Below are 26703 nucleotides of genomic sequence, written 5' to 3'. Positions count from 1 at the left end.
TGCAGTAGATGTGATTGCAGTGCCTTTGGTCTTTACAGATGTTTGAGCTCCTATCTGTTTGTTGTACAACTATCTGGCCTTCATCACTTGGCTGTGTTTACATATCATTTCCCACCTCTGTCCCCCCAAATTCCCAGTGAAAAAGAGTGGATCTTTTGTATGAGTGTGGAGATGGAAATGCATGTATGTATAGAAGAGCTTAGTATCAATTCAAGTATAGGGAGACCCTGCTGGGTAGGCTGCAATTCACAGTTGCTGTGGTTTTAACCTCTTTGTAGCATCCTAGTCTCAGCTTTTTAGTCTTTAAGGTCTGATCTGACATATGCCGAAAACGCTTTCCAAGTTCTATCAACTCTTTAAATCTGTTCCTTTTCTCCTCACTGTCATCCTTCTATTGATAATTTAGGCCTGATATTTGCGATAGTATCTGAGTGGTCTCACTATCCCCAGTGAGTTCCCTCTTCAGTCTGTCCTAAATTTTGTTTTGGAATGATCATCCTAATTTTGATTTTCATTGTGTTACTTTGTTTAAACCCTTCAGTGGCTCCTCATTACTGTCAAGATAAAGTTCCTTAGCCTGGCATTTAAAGCTTTCCAGTGTCTGGCACCAACTTGCTTTTCTGGTCTCATTTTCCACTAGTCTCCCCGAATAAACTGTTCAAAGTAAAACTGTCAGTTACTGTCCCTTACTCATTCCTTGGGCATCTCTGTTTGCACCCCTTTATAATTCCTTTCCCTGGAATATTGTCCCTTATCCTAGTCTATACCTCTTGAAATTCTGCATATACTTTAAAACTCAGCTCAGATTCCACCCTGCTTAAGTGTTCAGATTATAAAATTTGAAAATAATCCCTTCCTTCTGTGAACTCTTAATATTTATTTTCCTTATTATTAATTTATACTTTGTGGAATTTTTTGTTCTTTTGTTTTCATGTGTCTTGTCTCCCAAGTTAGGGTATGAGAATGACGAAGGGGATCAGGTTTTATATTTTGTCCTCTGCAATGTCTTATGCATGTAGATATTAAAATGCTTGGGAAGTCATATTGATTAAGTCATGATACTACTTACTAAGTACTTATTAATATACTTAGAGAAATAGCCCGCTTTTGTATATTTGCCTGGAATACTCATACATAATATCTAGGGATCCTCTTTACTGGTTTCAGAGTATTGGGGAAATTGAATTGGAAATCAGATATCACTCAGAGAGCATGTAGCCCTATAGCATAAAAAGTTGGCTGTTAAGGGCTATGTTCAAAAGTCTGGGGTAACCTGGTGACTCTTTGTTCTCCAGTGTAGCGCTCCACTTGCCGCAAATAACAGAAAAACTTATGTTCGTTCATGTCTCTCCTTAGCTGTGCTGGAGACACAAATTCCTAATGTCTTGTGGAATACTACATTTCTGTAGTATTCCATTTTTGTAGTGTTAAGTTTTTTAACACATTCTTCTCAATAAAAGATGAAGTTTTATTGAATACTTGTTGTTTGAATGGTTAATATGGGGCTCCATGAAGTCGTTATATCCTAGGGTTTCTGCCCTTCAGGGAGATTATGATCCCTATCGGGAATCTCATTTGCTTTCAATTGTACATGAATTAAAAAATAATATAAATGATGTCATAAGGGAGTATATAACTAGTTTACTGAGTTGCTAACTGAGATATTTAGAAACTCCTCTAGCATTCACTATTTTTAACACTCACTTGAAATTTATTTTATAGTTTATATTTGTTTCTGTTTTGACCTGTGTCCTTTCTCACCAACCACATTGTAAATTATAGAAACTAGAGGCCATTTATTGTACTAGTTATATGCCAGTAGCACAGTGCTTTTCATAGTTCTTTACACGCAGTATATGTATTAGTTTGTTACCGATGATGCCAGGAGCATGATATCTGGGTAGGCTTCCTGGAGGAAATGGAATTTTAGTGAGATTTCTTGGATTTGAAATGATGCTTGCAGTATCATCCTATGAAATATGAAAAAAAGGGTTCTGTAGTTAAAATAATAAAGTACATATGTTTGGTGTACTATCTGAATGTGGATCCTCCTTGGTTACTTTGCCTTTGGCCCTGAAGTGAACTATGTCACTTCCTCTTATAACCCATTGGCCAGAAGTAGTCACAGGGCACTCACTACTTATGGGGCCAGGCAATGTGGGCAAGAAATGAATATTCATTGAGCAGTAAATATCTTTGCCTTACTATAGTGGAATTGGTTTTTTTCAGAGAGATGAATACCAAAATTGGTAGGCCCTGCTTGGAATCGTTATAGTACAGAAGAATTGTTTTTGTGTGTCAGTATAAATAGGGATTTTATTATTAAATTTATTCGTGAAAAGAACTTGTAGTGTTGAATGGTAGCTCTTGGATAATTAAGGGAGAAATTTTTACTAATGTGTCTACTTTAGGGGTAAGTATTATAAATTGTTTTAGTTTAGATGGTTTGCTACCATCTTTAGGTATTTGAAACAGGTAGAAAGTGATTATTTGGCTTCAGTGAAACTGATCCAGAATTTTTCTACATATGCTCTTAAGATTATAAGGTGAGAAAAGTGAGAGAGGGCATAAAGGGCTTTCAGATACTATTGGAGGCCATTTACTGTCTGAGGATTTCTCTTTACAGTCCCTGGGAGTCTTTTCCCTCCCTCTTATCAACATATTATTGCCAATTAATTGATATCTGTTCTCTTCATTTTTTGTTTGTCTTTTAATGCTCGGTTTGATAAGGACTGTTGGGTGGCAGTTAAAATGTTGGTCAAGTGTGCAGGACTAGGAAGCTCAGGTCGTTATTTATACATGAGACTTATTTTCCCCTCAGTTTAATTCTAAAGTCATCAACCCTGAACTTTTTAGACCTTACGCTTTCTTTGTGATTGCATCCTAATAATTTTTTCCTTTTTAAATTAAAAAATTATATATATAGTACATGACTATATATAAATAATAAATTTAAAGAAATAGGAGTATGTAGAGTTAAGAGCTGAAAGTGTCTGTAGTGAATTATATGATAGCTGGTAATTTAGACTGTCCAGTATTCCCTTTCCCTCCTTTTCAGGTTGCAGTATCCTACCCCTTGGCCAAGGGGTGGGCATGTGACCTAGGCTTAGTAAGTCATAATGCTCCATTCCTCTGGACACAGTGATTGCTGCATGGCCATATGACCAAAGCAGGTTCAGACCCTCTCCTTAAGATTGAAAAACAGATATTGGACGAGGGACGGGCTCATTACTTTGGAGTTGCTAAGCTGAGATAGAGTGAGCCTGGCCAAATGAAGGAAGCCTGTGTGCCATGGGAAGGAAGGCAGCCAACATACAGACTGAAGCAGAGCTGACCAACTCTTGCTTACACATAGATACACTGACAAGTGCACAGCTATACACATTCTCACATGCTCGCATGTGTGAGCGTGGGAGTCATTGAAGCCTCTGGATCCACTTGAACCTTGAAGTAGATCCAGTTTATATTTCCCAGTTAAATGAGCTACTCAGTTGCCTAACTTGCCTGTGAGAATTTGAATTGGCTTTCTGTCTCTTGGAACTGAGAGAGTCCTGACCAGTTCAGACCCCCTGTTGACAGCTATCCCTCTCCTTCCCTCCCCACTGCCCACAGGATCATACTTTTTGAATTGCTATAGGCTTTTAAAAACTTAATTTCATGGGAATTTTTGTATGTCAGGATATGAAGGAGCTGTTTTATCATTGCATAAAATCTGCATAGTATTGCATTAGATGTATATTCTATAGTTTATCTAACTATCTCTCTTTTGATAGACATTTAAAAACTAGTTTTTTGCTGTTGCAAGCTATGTTTTGGTAAACATCCTAGTTTGTACTTGTTTTTGCAGATGTATGAGAACACACCTATGGAATTAACGATTATGCATATTTAAAATATTGATGTCCTTTCAAAATGTTACTCCAAAGGCTATATCAATTTATGCTTTCACCAAGAGTATATGATAGTTGCTGCTTTCCCCTAACTTTATCAGCTTTGGATATTATCAGTCATTTCTGTTTTGGGTCTTTCTGATGGGTGGAAATGGTATAAAGCGTTGCTGTAATTTGAAATTCCCTGACTATTGATAAAGTTGATCATCTTATCAGATGTTTATTGTATATTGGATTTTTTCCCCCTAAGACTCTCTTATTCATATTTTTTTTCATTTTCCCTTTGAGCTGCTTGTCTTTTTAAATTGCTTCCTAGCCATAATATGCTCATGATGCAGTTTTTTTTTATATTGTGAAACTTCTTGCCATTTCTTTTTTTTTTATTAATTAATTAAATAATTTTATTGGCTGTGTTGGGTCTTTTTTGCTGTGCATGGGCTTTCTTTTAGTTGTGGTGAGTGGGGGCTACTCTTCATTGTGGTGCGCAGGCTCCTCATTGCCGTGGCTTCTCTTGTTGCAGAGCACGGGCTCTAGTAGTTGCAGCACAGGGGCTCAATAGTTGTGGCTCACGGGCTCTAAAGTGCAGGCTCAGTAGTTGTGGTGCACGGGCTTAGTTGCGCTGCGGCATGTGGGATCTTCCTGGAGGAGGGATCGAACCCGTGTCCCCTGAGTTGGCAGGCGGATTCTCAACCACTGCGCCACCTAGGAAGCCCGATGTAGTTGTTTTTATACTAACTAGGGATGGCCTTGGTAAACAGCTGACCCTGCTACCTAGTTACTTCAAAAAGACAGATGTGAGATATCTACTACTCCAAAACCACATCTTATTTATTTATTTACAGATATCCTTGGATAGTTAATTGGTTTATACCTGATAACTTTATATAGCTGCCCAGTTCATTTGTTTAGTTAAGCGGTAATGTCTCAGTTGGATGGTCTGTGGGTACTTAATTGAGATAAAAGTTGAGAAACTCTCGTTTCAAGAATTTTCCAGGTCCAAATATTGTGAATACGTAGAATTTTGGGACTCAACTGTTTGTCCATTGGTGCTGAATCAGAACCACTTTCAGAGGAAAATTTTGGCCCTGTAAGAAACTGTTTTCTTGGCTCACCTCCATGGAGAGGTGGGTTGGCTGCATACTTAGCTATCTTTAGTGGTTAGGTTCCTTAATTTTCCTAAGAGCATATTAACCTAACTCTGTGCTTGATTGACTATGAAAGTATATAGTCTGCCTATAATTGGCAGTATAGAATAGTTTCCCTCCAGCAAGTGTGCATTCACTTACTTTGCTGCCCAATTCTTATAAAAAACCTAGTAGTCATAAACAGGACTCTTTGTGAGTTGCTTAAGAAATATACATTCAGTCAGTTGCTTTAGAAACAATCAGGTTTTACTTGAATCAAGCCAGAATACCAGAGAGCTGCATATATTGATTGCATTGTTTTAGACTAGGGTAGAATTACTTTTACAGAATTGTTATTTGTTGTAATGTAGTCAACCTTTATTGAGGGCCATTAGAACAAAATTTTATAAAATTTAGTACTCCTCTTATTGTAGAATTCTTGTGAGGATGTTAGCTCCTTTATCTCCGTGCCCTTGTTGATATAACTACTGCTGCTACTATTACTGTTAGCTGGTGATCTGGAGGACTAAGACTGAACACAAAGTGAGCTAATAGTTAATGGACAAATACTGCTCTTAGCTGATGGCAGATACTTTTGCCCACAGGGAGGCAGCATTATGGATGAGGGGTGATATAATGGTTAGGACTCCGGAGCTAGATTTCCTGGTCTTGAATCCTGGCTCTGCTACTTCCTAGTTGTATGTTATTTAACCTCTTGGTGCCTCAGTTTTCTCATCTATAAAAATGGGGATAATAATTGTACCTACCTCCACAAGGTTGTTGTGAGAATTTTGTCACTTTAAACATGTAAAATGCTTATAACCTGCCTGGCCCAGGACACACACAGTGAAAATGAGCTGCTTTTGTTCCCCTCTTCCCCTCACCCCCTTTTTAAAATTGTGGTAAGGTGCATATAACATGAAATGTACCATCTGAACCATTTCTAAATGTGTAGTTCAAGCTACTGTCATCTTCAGCAGCAGCAGCAGCATTGGAACTGTGTAAAAATGTTTTAAAAAGTCATCATTTTTCATCATCGTCATCATTATTAGAAACCATGTAAAAATGTATAGTTCCCCAGGTCTGGGTACCAGGAAAAACTGCATTTCCTTTGACCAGCTGGTTTGCTTGTATTACATAGTCATCATGACTCATATAACCTACGGTATTTCTCTTTGCAAGGTAGCTCAGTCAGGTGTGCAGCCCTTCCCGTGCAGCGGTATAGGACCTTGTGGCACGTAGTTTGTGTGGCAAACTTACCACTGACTTTATCTTATTTTCCTCCCTCGTTCTCTTTGCCCTGTTCTTGTCACTTTTTTTTTAAATAAAACAAAGTAGCTTTTATTTATTTATTTTTGATGTATTATTATTTTTAACTGAGTTTTTTCTTTTTTTTTGAGTTTTTTTCTTAATTGGAGTATAATTGCTTTACAACGTTGTGTTTCTGCTGTACAACAAAGTGAATCAGCTGTATGTATACATATATCCTCTCCCCATTGGGCCTCCCTCCTCCCCTCCCCCTCATCCCACCTATCTAGGTCATCACAGAGCACCGACTTTTCTTTTTAATTCTAATGCATTCTGTGAGCTGTCTCAAATCTTTTTTAGAATAATATGGAAATAAACAAGTAATCTTCATAATAGCATGTGCCCATGTTGAAACTTCAGATTAATTTTAATTTACCTTAAGATGGCTGCCTCTTGATGACAGGGAGGTGCTATAATTTTCATTAAGATATCTCAAATCGCATCATAGGATGGCTTACTTCTGGGAAGGTTCCTGTTGACAGCTAATCCTGTTGATGGTGCGGATTTTCTTTTAAGCTTCAATTACAAAAGTGTTCCTCCTGACTTCTCTTGTTTGTTTTTTCCCTTGACCTTTGCTCCAGCCTTCTCTTGTAGATTTGGGGGGTGGGGTTGAGAGGGGAGGATCACTTTAAGAACTTGTAAATGTATAGTCTTTAAAAGTAGGCTTCAGAATAAGACTTTTATCATAGGTGTTACACGGAAAGAGTAAAGGCTATATGTGTTGTTGTTGCCTTTATTTTAAAAACCAGAATGCCAATTTATTGATTTACAAGGGAAAAAAGGAAATGTCCCGAAGCCTAAAATATTCCCATATATTCTGGTTATGTCACTATCATACTCTCTTCCTCAAGCAGAGGTGTATAGTGGGGCTTGATGCTATTGCCTTTTTGGGGAGAGAATTAAAAAAAACTTGTTTTGACATCAGGATTGATTGAAATGTCTTTTAAGTCTTTTTGTTTTTAATTTATAGATTCCTTCTCTCTCCCTTGCTTTTTTTTTTTTTTTTTTTTTTAATTTGTTTGTTGAAGAACCTGGGTGGTTTGTTGTCCTATAGAATTTCTTACAGTCTGGATTTCTGTTTAGTTTAACATGTTTCTCTACTCTCTTGTATATCCTGTAAATTGGTAATTTGATATAGAAGCTTGATTAAGGTGTAATTTGGGGAGGGGGCAAGATGACTTTATAGATGGTATTTTGAGACACATATAATGTCTGGTTGTCTATTTGTGATGCTATTAGCTGAGAGTATTGCTATGGGCTTTCAATTCTTGAAATCCTAAAGTTGTCACCATGGTGTCCAGATGAGAAAGGGAAGCATTGCCTGGAAATGGTGGCATCTACTCTGTACAGATAGGACTCCTGGTAATCATTTGAGAATGAAGCAGTGTTATGTAGACTCAAAGAAGACCAGTCTTGGCTTCCTTGTTTAGGAGCTATTTGATCTTGCATAGTTAACAACAATAACAATAGCAGCAGCTACCATTCATTTATTGGTTATTTTACACCAGGTTCTGTGCTGAGTGCTTTAAAGTTGTGTAATCTGATCCTCATAACTACTCTGTAAGCCAGGTATCTTTTATTTTGCAGTTCACTTTGTTGAGAAGTAATGAAGCAGGGATTCAAGCCCTGCATGACTCCAATCTTGTGCTCTTAATTGCTTTGTTCTTCCATATTTGTAAATTGGGGTATAAATATAGCTGCCTTATCTATCTTGTAGGGTTAATGAGATATTGTGTGTGAAAGTGTCTTGAAAAATATTATAGATGTTAAAATGAGAAGTGTGCTGGACTGACAATACACAAGGAAAGGTGGATAGTGAAGGCCTTTGCCTTTGGCTAAGTGATAGTGAGACGTTCAGATGGAAAGAACCCTCTGGTCATTTTCTAACTTCTGTTTCCATTTCTATGGCTGTTGACATGTGGGAGAGTTTCCTTCTCTGTTTCCTTCTCGGTAAAATGGACAGTGATAGAGGTTTTATATGTGGTAAATGTCACATGTCAGAGACCACTTAAGAGTCTCTGGGTAAATAATGGTGTCTTGGTTTTACTTCAAGGGCCATGTATATAGGCTTCGTACAGATATTTTAAACTGAGAGAACAAAAGTATAGTCACAGTTCTTTTTCTGAAAGGATAAATATTTATTGAAAGTGGGGGAAACGTTAACTGATTTTGTAATGTTATGTTTCTTTAGTTGGATAGTGGATATGTTATGTATGTTACAATTATTTCCCCCCAAATACTGTTTTGTGTGTCTAAACTATTTTATAATTAATAAAACCATTAAAGTGCTGAACAGTAATAACTGCATGTAATAGATTAGGAAAGAAATGTGTGAAGTTAGTACCTTTAAGTCTAACCTTCAGTATTTTGTTATCGATTATAAGTTGATAATGAGCACACGGAGAACTGTGTTGAGAAGAAATCCGTGGGCATTTCCAGCTCTGTGGCAGAGGGTGTTGTGATAGATGACTGACATCTGCCTGGGCCAGACATGCGGAGTGTAGGCATATATGCTTTGTTTTTGCTAAGTGTTGGTAATGTGCTTATCAGAAATCCCTAGGCCTTGACCTAGACTCATTTTCTTGATAGTGCTTCTTGCATTTCTTATGTTACTTTGGGAATCATGTTGCCATACTATATTTATTATGGTGAAATATCTAGGATTTCATTGTGATATTCCCAATAAAGATTTCCCATTTATTATTATTTATTATTATTTTTGAGATGTAATTCACATACCATAAAGTCACTTGTTTAAAGTATACAATTGTAGTATATTTGCAGAGTTATGTAACTGTCATCACTAATACCAGACTATTTCACCTCCCCCCCAAAAAATACCGTGGAATCATGTAATATGTGACTTTAGGTGTATAGCTTCCTTCACTTTGCATAATGTTTTCAGGGTTCATTCATATTGTAGCATGTATCAATACTTTGTTCTTTTTTATGGGCAAATAATGTTCTGTTGTATGGATGTACCACATTTTGTTTATCTGTTCAGCTGTTGATGAATATTTGAGTTATTTCCACTTTTTGACTAATATGAATAATGCTGTTGTTAACTTTTATGTAGAAGTTTTTGAATATATTTTCCTTTCTTTTGATTATACACCAAGGAGTGGAATTGCTGGGTCATATAGTAACTCCATGTTTTTAGCCTTTAGAAACTACCATGCTGGTTTCCAAAGTGGCTGCATTATTTACATTCTTATCAGCCATATATGAGGGTTCTGATTTCTTCAGATCCTTGCAAATACTTGTTACTATATGTCTTTTTGATTCTAGTCATCCTAGTGAGGGTGAAGTGGCATCTTGTAATTTTGATTTGCATTTCCCTAAAGACTAAGATGTTGAGCATCTTTTCATGTGCTTATTGGCCAGTTGTACATCTTTTTCAGAGAAATGTGTGCTCATATCTTGTAAAATTTGGTTGTCTTTTTATTATTGAATTTTAAGATTTCTTCACATAGTAGTCCCTTTTATCATGGTTTTGCTTTCAGCAGTTTCAGTTACCTTTGGTTAACTGAGGTCTGAAAATATTAAATGGAAAATTCCAGAAGTAAACAACTTATAAGTTTTAAATTGCACACCATTCAGAGTAGTGTGGTGAAATCTCGTGCTGTCCCACTCTGCCCTGTCCAGGATGTGAATCATCCCTTTGTCCAGAGTATCCTGCCTGTTAGTCACTTAGTAGCTGTCTCATTTATCAGGTCCACTGTTGCCGTATCGTAGTGCCTGTATTTAAGTAACCCTTATTTTACTTAATAATGGCCCCCAAATGCAAGAGTAGTGATGCTGGCCATTTGGACATGCCAAAGAAAAGCTGTAAAGTGCTTCCTTTAAGTGAAAATGTGAAAGTTCTTCACTTAATAAGCTAAGAAAAAAAAAATACCTTATGCCAAGGTTGTGCAGATCTATGGTAAGAACAAATCTTCTATCGGTGAAATTGTGAAGAAGGCAAAAGAAATTCTTGCTAGTTTTGAAGTCACACCTCAGACTGCAAAAGTTACAGCCACAGTACATGGTAAGAGCTTAGTTAAGGTAGAAAAGGCATTACATTTGTACAATAAGATATTTTGAGAGAGAGACCACATTCACATAACTTTTATTCTAGTATATTGTTATGATTATTTATTTTTAGTTATTATTGTTAATCTCATACTGTGCCTAATTTATAAATTAAACTCTATCATAGGTATGTATGTATAGGAAAAAGCATGGTATATGTAGGGTTTGGTATTGTCTGCAGTTTTAGGCATCAGTGAGGGTCTTGGTATATATCCCCTTCAGGTAAGGGAAACTACTATATATATTCTGGATACAAGTCCCTTATCAGAAAAATGATTTGCAAGTATATTCTCCCATCATGTGGATTATAGTTTTTCACTTTCTTGAAGGTGTCCTTTGAGACACAACAGTTTTTAATATTGATAAACTCCAGTTTATCTAGTTTTTCTTTCTTGTGCTTAGGTGTCATAGCTAAGAAATCCTTACCTAATCCAAGGTCATGAAAAATTATGCCTTTTTCCCCAAGAGTTTTTATAGTTTTAGCACTTACATTTAGGTCTTTGATCCATTTTGAGTTAGTTTTTCTATATGGTATGATATAGGTCTACTTTTTTTTGCAGTAGAGATAAAGCTCATTAACTTCTCTATATATACACATCAGCAAGACCTTCTGGTTCACTTCACTTGGTGATATTTTAATTAGAATATGATTTTCTGCCACTTCATTAGTTTCACCTCTGACGCCCTGCTAATGAGTATTTTGTGGTCTTAAATGAAGTTATTTTTTTTTTTTAACCAAAGCCGTATTAACCTTTGCACTAATCATAGAATGTGAGAATTAGGAGGAAGTTTATTGATCATATAGTCCAACCTCTTATCAGAATAGAACCCTCAGCGTCTGTGACAGAAGGGCTTTCAGTTTCCCCTTGGACACTTTCAGAGTTGGTTAGTTCACAAGTGTGTTGTACTGTAGTGCAGTAGTTACATTAAGAAATCTTACCTAATCAAAAATAATTTATTCCAGAGGGAAAGGTGCTTAAGGGCTTGAGTTTTTCACCATTTTAAAAAGTTATTTTTCTTGTAGCGGTTTAAGTTAAAAGAAGTTGGTGATCACGTCATGTTATGGACTGAAAGTTTCTGTTGGTATGAGAAGGTGGGGCCATGAGGGTGGAGTCCTCACAGTGGGATTAATGTCCTTATAAGAAGAGACCTGAAAGCTTGCCTCCCTGCCCCTAGCTTGTGGGGATACAGCAAGGAGGCAGATGTCTGTGAATCAGAAAGAACGCCCCTCATGAGACACCAGATCTGCTGGAGCCTTGATCTTGGACTTCCCAGCCTTCAGAACTGTGGGAGATAAATATTTGTTGTTTAAGCTACCCAGTCCATGGTATTTTGTTACAGCAGCCCTAGTTAACTAAGGCACATCATAACCTACAATATTTTATAATTAAATGAGAGCGTTATATCCACCAGCACAGTAGGAGAAATGCTTATATTCCTCAAGCAGTTCAGCTCAGTTTTAAAAAGCTCTAATGGTTAGAACGTTTATTCTTTTATTCATCTGGAACGTTGCCCTTGGTAACGAGTCCCCATTTTATCAATGTCCTCTTAAAAACCTGGAGTCTAAAATTAAACTCAGTACTTATGTGCATAGTAGTACAAACTATGGTCAGCTGGTAATTTTTGTTTTTTGTTTTTCCTTTTAATATAACCCAGAATTAAGCTGTTTTTGGTAGCCATATCCTCTTCGGAGCTCCTGCTGAGCTTGTGATGAAGTGAAACCCCCTTTTAACAAGAGTTACTAAGCTGCATGTCCCATTCCTTTGAAACACCAGAGTTGCTATAAAAGTTGCTTTGTAGCTGCACATTATGTGGGCTCTTCCCTGTGACTTATTGACTCTGTTACCTTAGCCAAGTCATCCAGTTTCTTTGACCTTAAGTTTTTAAATCTGCCAAATGGGAATAATACCCCCATTTTTTTTAGTTTTATTGAGGATATAATTAGATGATTTATGCATATGGCTCTCACACTCTCAGATGGAAATAGGTCTTGTGAAAACAGTCTTGTGTCACAGGTGCTTCTTTGCTGGCTTTACGTATTCTTGGTCAGGTATTAACTGTTTATTACGTAGAGTCTACCCAGTTCAGATCTTTGTATCGTGAATTAATAAGAAATATTTCAAATATGCAGAAAGCATATTTGATAATAGTAGAAAAATCATTCCATGTACTGTCCATCCAACTTATAACTTAATTGGATCTTAACATTTTCCTGATTTGCTTCAGATTTTTTTTTAGATAAAAGTAAAACACTGTGGAGTTGAACCCTCTGTGTACCCTTTTCTTCCCCGCTTCATTCCCCGGAGACAAACACTATCTTGAATATATATTTGTTTCCATAAATAATGTGATTGTTTTGCATGTTTTTAAACTTTTGATATAGACTGTATTGCAAAACACTCTTGCAACATGCTTTTTTTTCTCAACATTTTTCTCTTGCATGGCTACACCATAGCTTATTTACCCTCTTTCCTTTGGTTGATTATTAGGTAGTTTTCATTTTTTGTTGTTTTTTGTTTTGTTTTGTGTGTTTGTTTTGCTTTGTTTTTTTATCATTAGACAATGCTGCAGTGAACTTTCCTGAACATGCTTCTTGTGAACGTGTGTGAGTTTCTATAGAGAGCATGTAGGGTGTGTGTGTGGGGGTGGGGTGGGGTGTGTGTGTTTGTATAGGATTGGAATCACTGGTTGAATAGTATATGGCTCTTCAACTTTGAAGGGTAATTTAACAGTACTTAATAAAGAATACCAATTTAGACATTACTGTTAAGAGTGTGAGAGTTTTACTTTCCCCACATTTCCTACACCAAGTTTTAGCATTAACTAAAATTGAATCATCAGGTTCTAGATGGTAAGCAGCTATTGGGTTCAACAGTTTCTCTGGCTAACTCTAGAAGCACTTGGTATGTGTAAGGAAACGTTTACACATACTGTCAAATGAACAGGCTCCTGGAACTGTGTGGCTCAGGATCTGTGACTAACTTACTCTTATAAGGCCACTCGTAATTTGACCAGTTTAGTTGAAAAATAGCAGATTTTAATTCTTTAGCAATAACACAGTCACATAAGCATTGGTAGGGGAGCAAACAAGGCAAGCAAGATTCTAGTCTCTGGCAATTGTGACTTAAAATGAATAATATTAACAGATTAATAAAATTAGCATAGGATACTAGATAATAAAATGTAGTTATAAGTATTTAAATTGTAATGGCTTAAAATTTTGACATTGAAAGACATCTATGGTCATTTAATGCAAAGTAAATATGATTAAATATAGTATAATGAGTGTCACATGAATCTTCAGAGTAATTATATTAACTATCCACAGTTTAAAGACAGAGATGGTACAAGTTTATTGGATTGAGTCAAGTGTGCAAGCCGGAAATAAGAGTGCTTATCACATCTTGACCCTTGCTTGAACTCTGGGCATCAGAGTAAGTTATAGCTGTCAAATCTAATTTAGCATTGAGAAAGAGCTTATCTTTTATTTTTAAAAATTTAGTATTAGAAACACATTTCCTGTGAAGTTTCTAAATTGTCAAAGGTGCATTTTGGAATAATTTATTTGGGGGATATTTATTTTGGCACCCTTTTTAAAATTTATTTCTCCTTTGGTATTTTTGAGAGATTAGAGGTGATTCATGTTGTATTCCTTGGAGGCAGGCTGTCTTGCTGTCTTTGCTTCTTGATTGTTTATTTTTGTCCCTTTATATTATGAAAGGAAAATGGACTATTGTGGAAAATAGGGGAAGTATTAAAAAGTAGAAGGGAGAAAAAAAGCACAGAGCGAGTAAAACAAGCAAGTAACTAACCATATATAGTCCTGTCCCTAGACAAAAGCTATTAATATTTTGGTGAACTTTTGAAAGTTACGGTCTGGATTTATAATTTTATTCAGAATTTTGGGGTGCTTTTTCCAAAACTAATAACTGTTCTTAAATTCATTGGATCAGGAGTTAAAAACAAACAAAAACAAACAACACATAGAAACCTTCAGTGAATCTCCTTCTAGAAAGAAATCATTATTCTTAGCTCTGTCACTGAGGAATAGCCATAGCAGCTCAGCCAGCAGGTTATCAGTCACTCTCTGAGCTTCTTGAGTGTGACCTCCTGTGTGCCAGCCGCTTGGTGGTGAATAGTCTGAGGCTTGCTCTGTGTGTTATAAAGGCACAAGTGACATGGATCCTGGCCTATGAAATATATTTTTTACTCTTTATGATTATGAATGTTTTGCCTTTTTTTTTTAATTGAGGGGGAGGAAAGACAAAAGTTCATCAAGATGTGAATGCAAATAATTATATGTCACTATTGTTAACTGAGCCAAACTAATGGCTACCCTTGTGAAATGATAGTAGTAATTATAACAGAGATATGCTTAAAAACAAAACAAAACAAACAAAACAAAACAAAACAAAACTTGGCCTAACTCCCTTTAACTCTCGGTCTGGTGTCTGACCTTTTTGTCTCTTTTCTCATCTGTTAGTGTCATCTTTCTCCTTTTCTCTGTTACTGTCTCTGTTTTACCTATTGTTATAAAACTACCTCTCTAACCTGTTTTCCCAATACGCTCTCCTCTTTCTGTCTGGCCTTTTTCATTTTCATATATATCTTTATATGGCAGTGTTCTTCCGATGCACCCCCCTCAACTACATATTCACACCATTTTGTTGGGACTACACAGTGTTTTAATATCTGTTGAATTTGAATGTTTAAGGGTAGCATGTCTTCTGTCCAGTAAGATACAGGCCACACTTCTTCCTATTGGCTTAAACTTGCTCCATTTACAAGCGTTTGTTAATTTGGCTCTTGTAAGGATTTGAATTTGTACTTTTTATACTGTACTCTCTGTGATGGTCCAGGAATAGATCCATACACGTGTGTTAAATTGACTTTTTAAAATTAATTAATTAATTAATTAATTGGCTGTGTTGTGTCTTCGTTGCTGCACATGGGCTTTCCTCATTGTGGTGTGCGGGCTCCTTATTGCTGTGGTGTCTCTTGTTGCGGAGCATGGGCTCTAGGCGTGTGGGCTTCAGTAGTTGTGGCACACAGGCTCAATAGTTGTGGCTCACTGGCTCTAAAGCACAGGCTCAGTAGTTGTGGCACACAGGCTTAGTTGCTCCGTGGCATGTGGGCTCTTCCTGGAGCAGGGATCAAACCCATGTCCCTTGCCTTGGCAGGCGGATTCTTAACCACTGCACCACCTAGGAAGCCCCCACATGTGTTAAATTGATTTTTAACAAAGGTTTAGCTAAAGCAATTCAGTGGCAAAAGGGCAGTCTTTTCAACCAGTGGTGCTGGAGCAATTGGATATCCACATGCAAAAAACTGGACTTTAATCCATATTTTGTACCACATTAAAAAAAAAAATTAACTCCAGTGGATCACAGAACTAAATGTAAAACCTAAAACTTTAACACCTTTAGAAAAAGCATAGTATAAAACCTTTGTGACCATAGGTTAGGTGAAGTTTTCTTAGATTTAGCACATTCAAAAGGCATAATCTATAAAAGAAAAAATTGATAAATTGGACTTCATCAAAATTAAGAACTATTAAGATAATGAAAAAACAGTCAGAGAAATGTAAATATTATATTTATCTTAAAATTTGTAGTGTCCATACTCTTAGGAGAGGGTATGATTGAGTATTTAGAATTCCTTTAAATTACAAACAGTGGGTATTATAAACTAATAGTTGTAGAAGTGAACACTTTTTGAGAGCTTATCATGTACTAGGTACTGCTCTAAATATCTAACACGTGTTAATTCAGAATAATATATTTTACCTTCCGTTATATGTGTGGGCAAGTCATGATTATCTGTAGGTAGATAATGTGCATTTGGATTATTCATCTATTCCAAAATATATCTTCATTGTCCTTCTATCTTCCCCTCAGTATCCTTCTCCCATTTGTTTTTACTGCATCTGACTAGCCTTTTTTTAAAAATCATCGTTTATACCTATTTTTTAAAAAGCTATTAGTTTTTTTTGTCTTTCTATTTGTTATTTAATGGGTTGTAATAAGAGCAGATGTCACGTAAGCCTGAGAAAAGTACACAGATTCATTTTCCTCAGTCTTAGAATTTTCCTAACTTCCTGCTTCTTAATATTTCATTTATTTGTTTAAGGTTTTTCTCCGATTACCATTTAATTGTCTGTACAACTACCCATGGAAGCCATTCTCCCAAGTCCTCTTATTATCACGTGAGACTCTCTTCTACCCGTAAACTAGGGTTGTAGTTCTTAAAAGCCATAGGCTTTTAAAGAATTTGAAGGCTCAGAACTAGAGGAAGGAGTAAAGTTATGAAATAGGATCCACTTATGGGAATGGATTTCAGACAAGGCTAATGATGGAAAATATCTTCACCCATATTGTCTGATGATTTTTTAATTTCACTGTTATTTTGCCTGAAATTCTGTCTAGTAAGCACTAATTTGGATAGACAAATACCTGTTTTTTAGATACTTTTGGTTAGGTTAAGAGTTTATAATCATTTTTATAAATTGTTCTAGTCAGATTACCTCTCCAGCCGTAGTTGTGATTAGAAGGGAGAAATGTAATTTTGTACCTTAGAGTACTATGGTAAATTGAAGTAGCCAGAGTAGGGCTAGAGTAGGATACTATGGTATGGGGGGATTTGCACATACCGGAATTAGGAATGAGGAGTGTGGAGAATGCTGTGCAGAAAGGTGGAATTTACAGAAGACAAATTGTTTTTGTTTTTTAAATTACTAAGGTTGGCAGTTTAGGGAGTGACCATTTTAGGGGAAAAAGGACTTTTTTTGTTTAAGTCTGTCTTATTCTGATGATCTCCTGCTCACCTCCTCAGAACTCAGGTTGATTCTTTTTTTTTTTTAATCTTTTCTTTTTATTTTTAATTTTTTCTTATTGGTTATCTATTTTATATATATTAGTGTATATATGTCAGTCCCGGTCTCTCATGATTCTTCAGTGTAGTCTCATTTTCCATATTTGGGAGACTGGCATGAGAAAGATAAAAGCAAACAAAATGTGACTCTAATTAATGTTGTAGTACAGGTTTGTAAAATAAGCTTTTGGGGACTAGCCTGTCATTTGGATCATAATTTGTGACATTTATTTTATGGGACTATGCATATAAAATGTTAAGTGACTAACATACAGTTAAAATCAAGGCTACAATTTGTCGCAGAGAACAAACACCTCATATGAAGGATAAAGATTAGAGATACAGAACCTGAGGTTTGTAAGGGATCTTTGGCTTTTCAGTCTGTCTGCTTGATTATCTTTAGTAATAATGATCCTGTTTAGTTCTTTATATTACCTACTTGTTGGTCTCAGCTCTTCTCTATGAAGTTGGATACAACAAATCGCTGTCCACTTTGGTATATCAAGGGTTCAGATGTTTGATGACTACTTTGATGTCTCTATTTGATGATAGCTATTCTGTCTTCCCAGATGCTTCTCTTTTCCAGAATCATTTTGATAGCCTAATTGTTTCTTGTATAATCATTATTTTCAGACTCTTGGAAATCCTAGATTCTCTAAACTTAAATCCTTTAAATCATAGTATTTAAAACCTCATATAATGGTTTAAGTGTGATTCTGATCAGCTCAGATTAGAATGGGGCTATTTTAGCAATGTGATTAAAATAGTTCATGTTTTTAATTATTTTTTTTTAAATGACCGTATATCCCACTTCTTGTTTCCGTTAACTACTTTGGTCATATAAGCCTGTAGATTTGTTTATTTATCTATCTTTTTATTTTTATAATTGGCTGCTATGCCAGGTCTTCCTGTATTCTTCATTTTAACAGAACAATAGAGAAGAGATTGGTGTAGCAAATCAAGCCATGAACTCTAGGGGCAAAAAGATTTGGGTTTTGCCATTTATTAGTAAAGTGTCCTTGGATTAACTTGACTTTTTAAAAAAATATAATGAGAATAATAATACCTCATTAGTAGGATTATTATGAGGATTACATGAAATAATCTAGGGGAAGGACTTTAACATGCTTTGTTCCAGTACTTTACTTATTCTTAATTTTTAAAAGTGTTTTAAATAAACATTTAATAGATGCAAAAGAATATATTAAAAAATATATAACTGGGGACTTCCCTGGTGGCACAGTGGTTAAGAATCCGCTTGCCAAAGCAGGGGACACAGGTTCGATCCCTGGTCCGGGAAGATTCCACATGCCAGGGAGCAGCTAAGCCTGTGAACCACAACTACTGAGCCTGTGCTCTAGAGCCCTCGAGCCACAACTACTGAGCCCACACAACACAACTACTGAAGCCCACGCACCTAGAGCCTGTGCTCCACAAGAGCACCCACCACACTGAGAAGCCTGCGCACCACTGTGAAGAGTAACCCGCACTCGCCACAACTAGAGAAAGCTGCATGCAGCAACGAAGACCCAATGAAGCCTAAATAAATAAATAAATAAATTTCTTAAAACAATATATATATATTTTACTGGTAAAGAATACTATACAGCGAACACTCATGTGCTTATTACCCTAAATTTTTATCTGGTTTGTTTTTAACCCAGTGTTCTACCCTTTAGGTCATTTACCACTTTTAATCTTCATTTATTGCGTTCTGTAGCCTATTCAGCTTTGTGTTATCAATAGATATGATGAGCAAGTTTTTGAATTATTGGAACAAGTCATTGAAAAAAATATTTAACAGGGCCGCTGGAGGCTGAGCACTGAGACGGGCCACCACAGCCCTGTTCATTCGTGGATGCTGAATGCTTAATCAGCACTTTTTGGGATTCTATAGTCACCTTCTCTTTGGCCTGGAAGTACATTTAACCACTTACTTTCTATCATTTTTTTCTCTACAAAGATATTTGAGAGATCAGTGTCAGATGTATAGTCTCTTTAGTATTTACAAATTTACCCAACTAATTTTTTTGATGGTTATGCTGTGAAAACTGCCTATTTTTTGAAAAAAATCATCCATATTTAGCATAACAATATAACAAACTCTTAGATATTTTACCTAGTGGTAAAATATACATATCCTTTGTTTTGGCATATTACAGATTTTTAAAAATTGGTTTTAAATTTCTCAGATTTTTTGTATTAGTTCCAGTGTAATTTAACATGAACTAAGAAATTCCCTACTACTTCTCAGAAATAGAATTTTAATTAATAGTTCTCACTAAAGATTGCAAAGTTCATTAGAGTTGCAACCAAAGATTTCCAATTTTAGAATTAAGGATAGCTTATTTTTTTGGTGCCACATTTGTAAGTCTTCTAGTGGCAGCAAAATTATCTGAAGAAGTTTTGGACAAAAGGTATTTAATACAGTTTTGATTTAAACAAAAAATGATCAATGTGCTCACCATTGAGAACTAGAGAAGGATCATTATTTTAATAATTACATTCACCTTGCTGTTTATTTATGTTGTGACATTGTAGTGAAAATCTTTATTGTGACTAACACTGTGGAATTTCTAGTTGATCAGAGGTGTTAATTTTGGGAAATAAAGACTCATCTGATGAGCAGAAAAACCTGTTTCTTATACTTTACTTTTGTAATAATATGGCTGTGGGTCTGTGTTTCAAATTTTTGGCTTTTGTCCATTTTGTCTCTCAGGTGGCTTATTGATTCTTTTTCCTACTGAGGCCCATTATTCTTAATCTAGCTTTTGTTTTCGCATAGCTACTTACAACTAGTTTATCATCTTTATGCAAATTAACAACATGCAGTGGCATTCCAGTCACTCTGTCTCAAGCCAAATTACTTTGTACTTTCCTTTTACTTTGTTCAGTACTTCCTTTAAAATGGCCAAGTCCAGAGTCCACACGTGTTTAGATTTGGATGTATAGGACCTTTGCAAATCTCTTCAGTGCTGGTAAGGAAAGGAGGGACTGAGAAATGTCTTGAGGTAGAAAAGTAAGAAGAAATATTTATGAATATTTTAAATAGAGGATATCTTTTTTTACCTTTAAACTTTTTTTTTATTTTGCTTATTTTTAATGAGAAATACATACACCTAGTATGACATGCAAACAGTACCAAAGAGAATAGAGCTCAAGGCGAGTCTTTTTTGCCTCCCTATTCCCAGTTCTCTTGGGAAACAATCACCTTTACTATAGATTCCTTTGTATCTTTCTTTTAAAAGAGGTTGATTGCTGTGCAACCAAAGTCTTGTGGGCATTTCTTATATATCATATTTCTTTATAGTCTCATTTCAGCAGTGTTAAAGCCTCATAATAAAAAATGATCTTATAGCTTCCTGAGTGTTACAGTGCAGGACTACTGAGAGTGGCTGTGATGGACTGCTCAGTTGAAAACTATCTTTGCCTTTTGTTTCTAAAATAGGGGTGAAGGAGCAACCATTATCAAAAAAAGAAAAAAACAAAAAACTGACAAAACCTCCCTTTCCTTCCTTCTAAGTCCACAAATATGCAGGTTTGGGAAATGTACCTTGCTTTAAATGTTGAGATGACTTTTTATGTTTGTTTCTTATGGTGTCTGATGAAATTATAAAATGTATCCACAAAAAGAGCAAGTCATATCTGTGTTTATTACTTAGTCACTTAAATCAATTCATATATATCTGATATATATATCAGATATATACATAATATATATCTGAATCACTTTGCTGCACACCAGAAACTAACACTGTAAATCAACTATACTTCAATTTAAAAAGTCTATGGCCTGAATGAATTCTTTCCACCTTTCCTTTCTTAGCTTGAGCTCTAGTAGCTGCCTCTAAGAGAAGTCTTATTCAAAGGCAAGCCCTAGCTGAATGTTGATAGACTAAAATTTAGGTGATAGTGCATGTTGGGAGAACTTTCAATTTCAAGCAATATTGACCTGTTAAGATGATATTATCCTAAACAAAGCCTTACATGGTGTGAACAGTAATAGGATAAGCCGGTAAAGTTGAATGAGCTTTGTAATGGGAATTAGAAGACCTGGGTTCTAATCGACGTTCTGTTAGAAGTTAGGAGCTTGACAAGACTCTCAGAAGCAGTCGGAAGCAGTTCTTTAATCTGTAACGTGAAGGCTTGGATGTGATGCTTTTAAAAAATCTTTTCTGATTTAAGATGATTGCATAATTATTATACCTTCCTCACTACCTCTAAGTGTCTGTGTACACTTTTCTCCTTTCTTTTTCTGGGACGAAAAGTTGAATGACTTTCCATTTGATCATGAAACTCCCCATTCCTAATTCCTCCAGTTTGTTGTTAATCATTCATTTATCCATCAAACATTTATTAGGCATGTACAAGACTTCATTTTCTTTTAAGGTTCTGGGAAGAGAAAGATCTAGAAGACATAGATGCTGTCCTTAAGGAGGTTACAATCTAGTAGGGGAAGAAAAAGATTCAATACAGGATAATAAAAATGGGATGTAATATGGCAAGGTGATGGCACAAAGAGGAAATGAATCTTTTTTGGCTAGTTGGGTTTACGGAGGAGGGGACTCCCTGGCCAGAGTTCTAAAATTAAAAAAAAAACAAAAACATTTTTTTTTCCTCCTCAATAGAAGTAGTAGATTCTTTTTTTTCTTTTGAAATTTTATTCGAGTATAGTTGATTTACAGTGCTGTGTTAGTTTCAGTTGTACAGCAAAGTGATTCAGTTATACATATATTCATTCTTTTTCAGATTTTCTCATATAGGTTACAACAGAATATTGAGTAGAGTTCCCTGTGCTATACAGTAGGTCCATGTTGGTTATCTATCTTATATATAGTAGTATGTGAATGTTAATCCTAAGTTCCTGATTTGTCCCTCTCCCCCACGTTTCCCCTTTGGTAACTATAAGTTTGTTTTCTATGTCTGTAAGTCTGTTTCTGTTTTGTAAATACCTTCATTTTGTATCATTACTTCAAGTTTTCCTAACACCATTTATTGAAGAGACTGTCTTTCCTCCACTGTATATTCTTTTCTCCTTTGTTGTAGATTAATTGACTATATAAGCATGTGTCTACTTCTGTGTTCTCTGTTGTGTTCCATTGATCTATATGTCTGTTTTTGTTTCAGCACCATACTGGTTTGATTACTCTCACTTTGTAATGTGGATTGAAATTACAAAGCACAATACCTCCAGCTTTGTTCTTCTTTCTCAAGATTGTATTGGCTGTTAGTGGTCTTTTGTGGCTCCATACAAATTATAGAATTATCTGTTCTGTGTCTATGAAAAATGCCTTGGGTATCCTAATAAGGGCTTGCACTGAATCTGTAGATTGCATTGGGTAGTATGGACATTTTAACAACATTAATTCTTCCAATACATGAACCCAGGATATCTCTCCATTTATTTGTGTTGCTGTAAAAGTAGATTCTTAATGTAAAAATATTAGGAAATATAGATAAGCAAAAATCAGGAAAACAGTTGCTGTTGGTGTGCATCTTTTTTTGAAGATGGGTTTTAAAGGATGCCTAGAAGACTAAAAAGAATCTGAGGGAGGAAGCATTAGAGACAAAAGGAATGATGAATGCAAAGATATGAAGTTCTGTAAAAGCATGTTTTGTATGACCAATCATAAATGGTTAGGTATGTCTGGACCTGAGGGCTAGTACATGGGGAAATGGGGAGATATGGGAGTCATCATTCATTTCCTGGAGGACTTTGAATGTGATATTGAGGCATTTAGAGTCTGTCTGTAGGGAGTCCGGAGCCAACAAAACATTTTAAGCTGGGAAAGAGACAGATTCATAATGTGATTTGCATTAAAAACAAACCAAAAAAAACCTTATTCTGGACAATTTCAAGAAGTCAGACTGAATACTCACTACCTTTCTGCTTTCTTTCACCAAATCAATAGAAATAATAGAAAGATACATATGTACCATCTATAGAAATAAGAAGGGGAATTCTCTGTAAATCAGAAAGTGTGAAGAACTTTTGAAAATAGATAGAAGGTCCTATGGTAATGCTCACATCCAGAGATAGGGGAAACTGTGAGCAGGAAGGGTCCCAGAATAATCAGTAGGGTTGTTGCTAGCATTACAGCTCACGAGCAGCTCAGCAGCTCCAACCTTTGTACATTCTAACACCAGTTTGGACCAAGCAAAAGGTCTGTTTGCATGTAAGAACTGCATGTAGCAGCCTGGGTCTGTGAAATGGGGAAGCACCCAGGGTAACTGGTAATATCACACTTAGAAGACCAGGCACTGAGGCACCCCATCTAGTGGCATGTTATGCCCCTCCTCCACTCCTGCTGCAAGCAGTATGAAATGAGTATTAATCTCTGAATGAGCTGTACCAAAAGAAGCCAGCAGAATGTAACAGAATCCCAAATGCATAGAATCACCAAATGTTTCAGGAAAGTCAACACCATGAAAGAGAATCAACAAACAGAAGAGCTTAATATAAAGTAAAAAGTGACTAGAACAGAGTTCTAAAATAAGTGTAGCCAATAATTTTAGAGACAGGGAATTTACTATATTCTTAACAAGTGGTTATAAAACAAGAGTAGGCATTTATTAAGAAGAGTCAATTAGAGATCTGGGGAATGAAAAATATGATGGTTGAAATGGAATAATGTTTTTGGTGCCAGTGGAGATGGATTAGAACAGGGCATGGTTGATAGCAGAGAGAACCGGCTCTTTCTGGTGATCCTGTGATATAATGAGATCTTGAACTAAGATAGTAGCAGTAAGGATAGAGCTGAGGAAGCAAATGCAAGAGATATTTAAAATATAGAATTAATAAGACCAACTGGGTGTGGGAATGGAAGAGAAGGGGGAATCTAGAATATTTCTGGGTTTCTTGTTTGGCTAAGTGAAGAGGTGATACTGTTGAAAACTATGGTAGCAAATTCAGTAGTAAAAGCAGTTTTGGGGGGTGGTGTTGGAGGATTCTACTCAATTACTTGGACATGATGAAATTTAGGTGCTTGTAAGACAATCAGGTGGAGAAGTGTTGTCTGTTAGACTAATGGATATATGGATTTGGAACTTCAACGTTTTGGGCTTGAGCAAGATTTGGAAGTCATATATAGGTCATAATGGTAGTAGATCTCATGCTCCTGGGTAAGATTGCTCAGGGAGAATGCATAGACTTTGAGACACAATGACCATTGCCATTTAAGAGGCATGTAGAAGTAGAGGTGGTATAGAAAGGGAGGGAAGACTGGCTGGAAGAATAAGAGGTACACCAAAAGTAATGTCACGGAAGCTAGAGAAGTAAGGGAGTGGTCAACAATGGCAGATTATGAAAGGGTTAATAAGGGCTAAGTAGTGATTTGGCAATTAAGATTTGACCAAAACAGGAGCAGCTTCAATGGAGTGGTGGGGCTAAAACCAGACCTCAGTGGGGTAAGGAATAAATGGAAGGTGAAGTGGAAGAGGCTGTGAACATAGATTTGCGGACATAGGTTTGTAGACGAGTGAGATCTGTGAGAATTGGAATATGGGGGTAGAATGCAGGATTGAAGGAGAGGATATTGTTCTGTTTTAATGAGGAGTCTTGTTTTTTCTCTAGTCTCTCTTCTTCTCTACCAGTTTCTTATTACTTTCTTATAAACATTGTCAGGTGTTTTCTTTCATTCTCTTCTAACCTTTTACCTCATTCCATTTCACTCTTAAACTTTTCTCTGAACTCTGCATTTTTGTAGCATTTATTTTCTCGTTTCTTTGTCCGGTAGGATTCTTATTCTTACATCCTTGTTCATCTGTTTATATGCTCTGTCTCCTTAGCTACTTGACACAAAAAGTCTTTCAGTGTCTTTTTGGGTCTTTAAGTTGACCACAGTGTCACACTGAAGATGCTCAGTTAAGAGTTCTTGAAAGTGAATTGCACAAATACAAGGTGGAGACATCCCATTTTGGTATAGCTTTAGCAAAAAAAGTGTGCATTTTAGACAATTAGAAGTTTGATATGACTTCTGGGAAAATTTGGAAAGCCTTCAAATGCATTAATTGAAGCATTATATTCTGACTACAGAGAGAATTAATTATTCTACCCTAGTGAAAATACATGTAACATCTGTTGTTTGACTTTAATTCTTAATGTCATGATTAAGAGGGACGTTGGCAATACAAGAACTTGTTCAGGAGAGGGAGGAAAATGGTGGATTCCAGAGTGCTGGTTGTCAAACCAGTATCTGTTCTGCTTTCATTCTTAGTAACATATCTTCAATATTGTGGGAAAATCATTAAGTCCAACTATAAAACAGTATTTCTCAATAGCCGTAAACAGAAAATTTGGGTAGAACTTCTAGGAGAGCTCTTTAAAGGAGATGGACTCATCCGGAAGCCTCAGAAGGAGTTCTTGTCCCTTCCTCCTTTCTTCTGCCTAGGACATAGGTGATATTTCTGGAGTTGCAGCGATCATCTTTTGACAATGAGATGGCTCTGAGCTTAGATGCTATGGGGTAAGGCTGGCAGAGTGAAAAGATAGAATGAGTGGGAATCCTTGGTGACGATACAGCTGCCAATCTGTCCTGACCTCCCTCCCTCCAGTTCTCTTATGTGAGAGAAAAAGAAACCTCTCTTTTCTATAAACCACAAGTATTTGTTCATGTGCAGCTGAACCTAATCTCAACTGACATAGAGGGCCAGTTCACTGACTAGATTAGAGCTATTACTGAGGCTAGTCTTAGCAGGTGGAGAAAAGGTTGTGGACTCAGCTGGTTTTGGGTTTCCAGGGTTGACATAGGGAAACATTTTTGGAAAAAGGTTTTTAACACTGATCTGAAGCATTCTTGAGAGAGACTTTCTCAGCTTCTGATTCTGGACATAATTTGAATTTTCATAGCAGATAGCTCTCTGAGAAATAGTTATGACACTGCATGAGATGTAAAAAATTCAAATTCTTAGAATCAGATTTAAGAGGGGATTGTTGTGATCAAAGGGAGTTCTGAGAATAGGAAAATGTTTGTGGAAAACAAAATAATTAATATTCAACTAAAATAATTAATAAAAGTGAAAAATAGATTGAATGCTCCAGAAAATCATATTAATGATTAGAAGACTAGTTCAAATGATGTACCAGAATTATGGAAAGATAGAGCTATAGATTATGACAAAGAATATAATAGGCACAGTAGATAAATCCAGGAGATCTGGTATACATAAATTGGGTGCTGTATTAGGAAAGAACAGAAATGATGTATAAGTGATCAAGATATTCTCAAAGAAAATATTGAAAATGTTGCTAAACCGAAGCCTTGTACTTTTACTAGAACTCACCAAATAGCAGACAAGATGAGTGATTATATTAATCACGTTTCTGATGTTCAAGGATGAGAGAAAATTCTCCAGACTTTTGGGGAGGAATATCAAATGATTTTCAAAGGAAAGATAATCCAGTTAGATCTAGTCTTCCATTCAGTGAAAAATCCTAGATT

The 26703-nt window shown here is 36.1% G+C and overlaps 1 protein-coding gene across 7 annotated transcripts in view; it reads left to right on the top strand.

Annotated features, from left to right (window-relative positions):
* Positions 1-26703, top strand: part of NCOA1 (nuclear receptor coactivator 1) — a 262341-nt gene that overhangs the window by 11135 nt on the left and 224503 nt on the right. The gene's annotated exons all lie outside the window — the stretch shown is intronic.

The sequence above is a fragment of the Hippopotamus amphibius genome, chromosome 7, assembly GCF_030028045.1.
Source record: "Hippopotamus amphibius kiboko isolate mHipAmp2 chromosome 7, mHipAmp2.hap2, whole genome shotgun sequence".
Classification (NCBI taxonomy): Eukaryota; Metazoa; Chordata; class Mammalia; order Artiodactyla; family Hippopotamidae; genus Hippopotamus; species Hippopotamus amphibius.
This window is presented reverse-complemented; position numbering and strand designations above follow the sequence as displayed.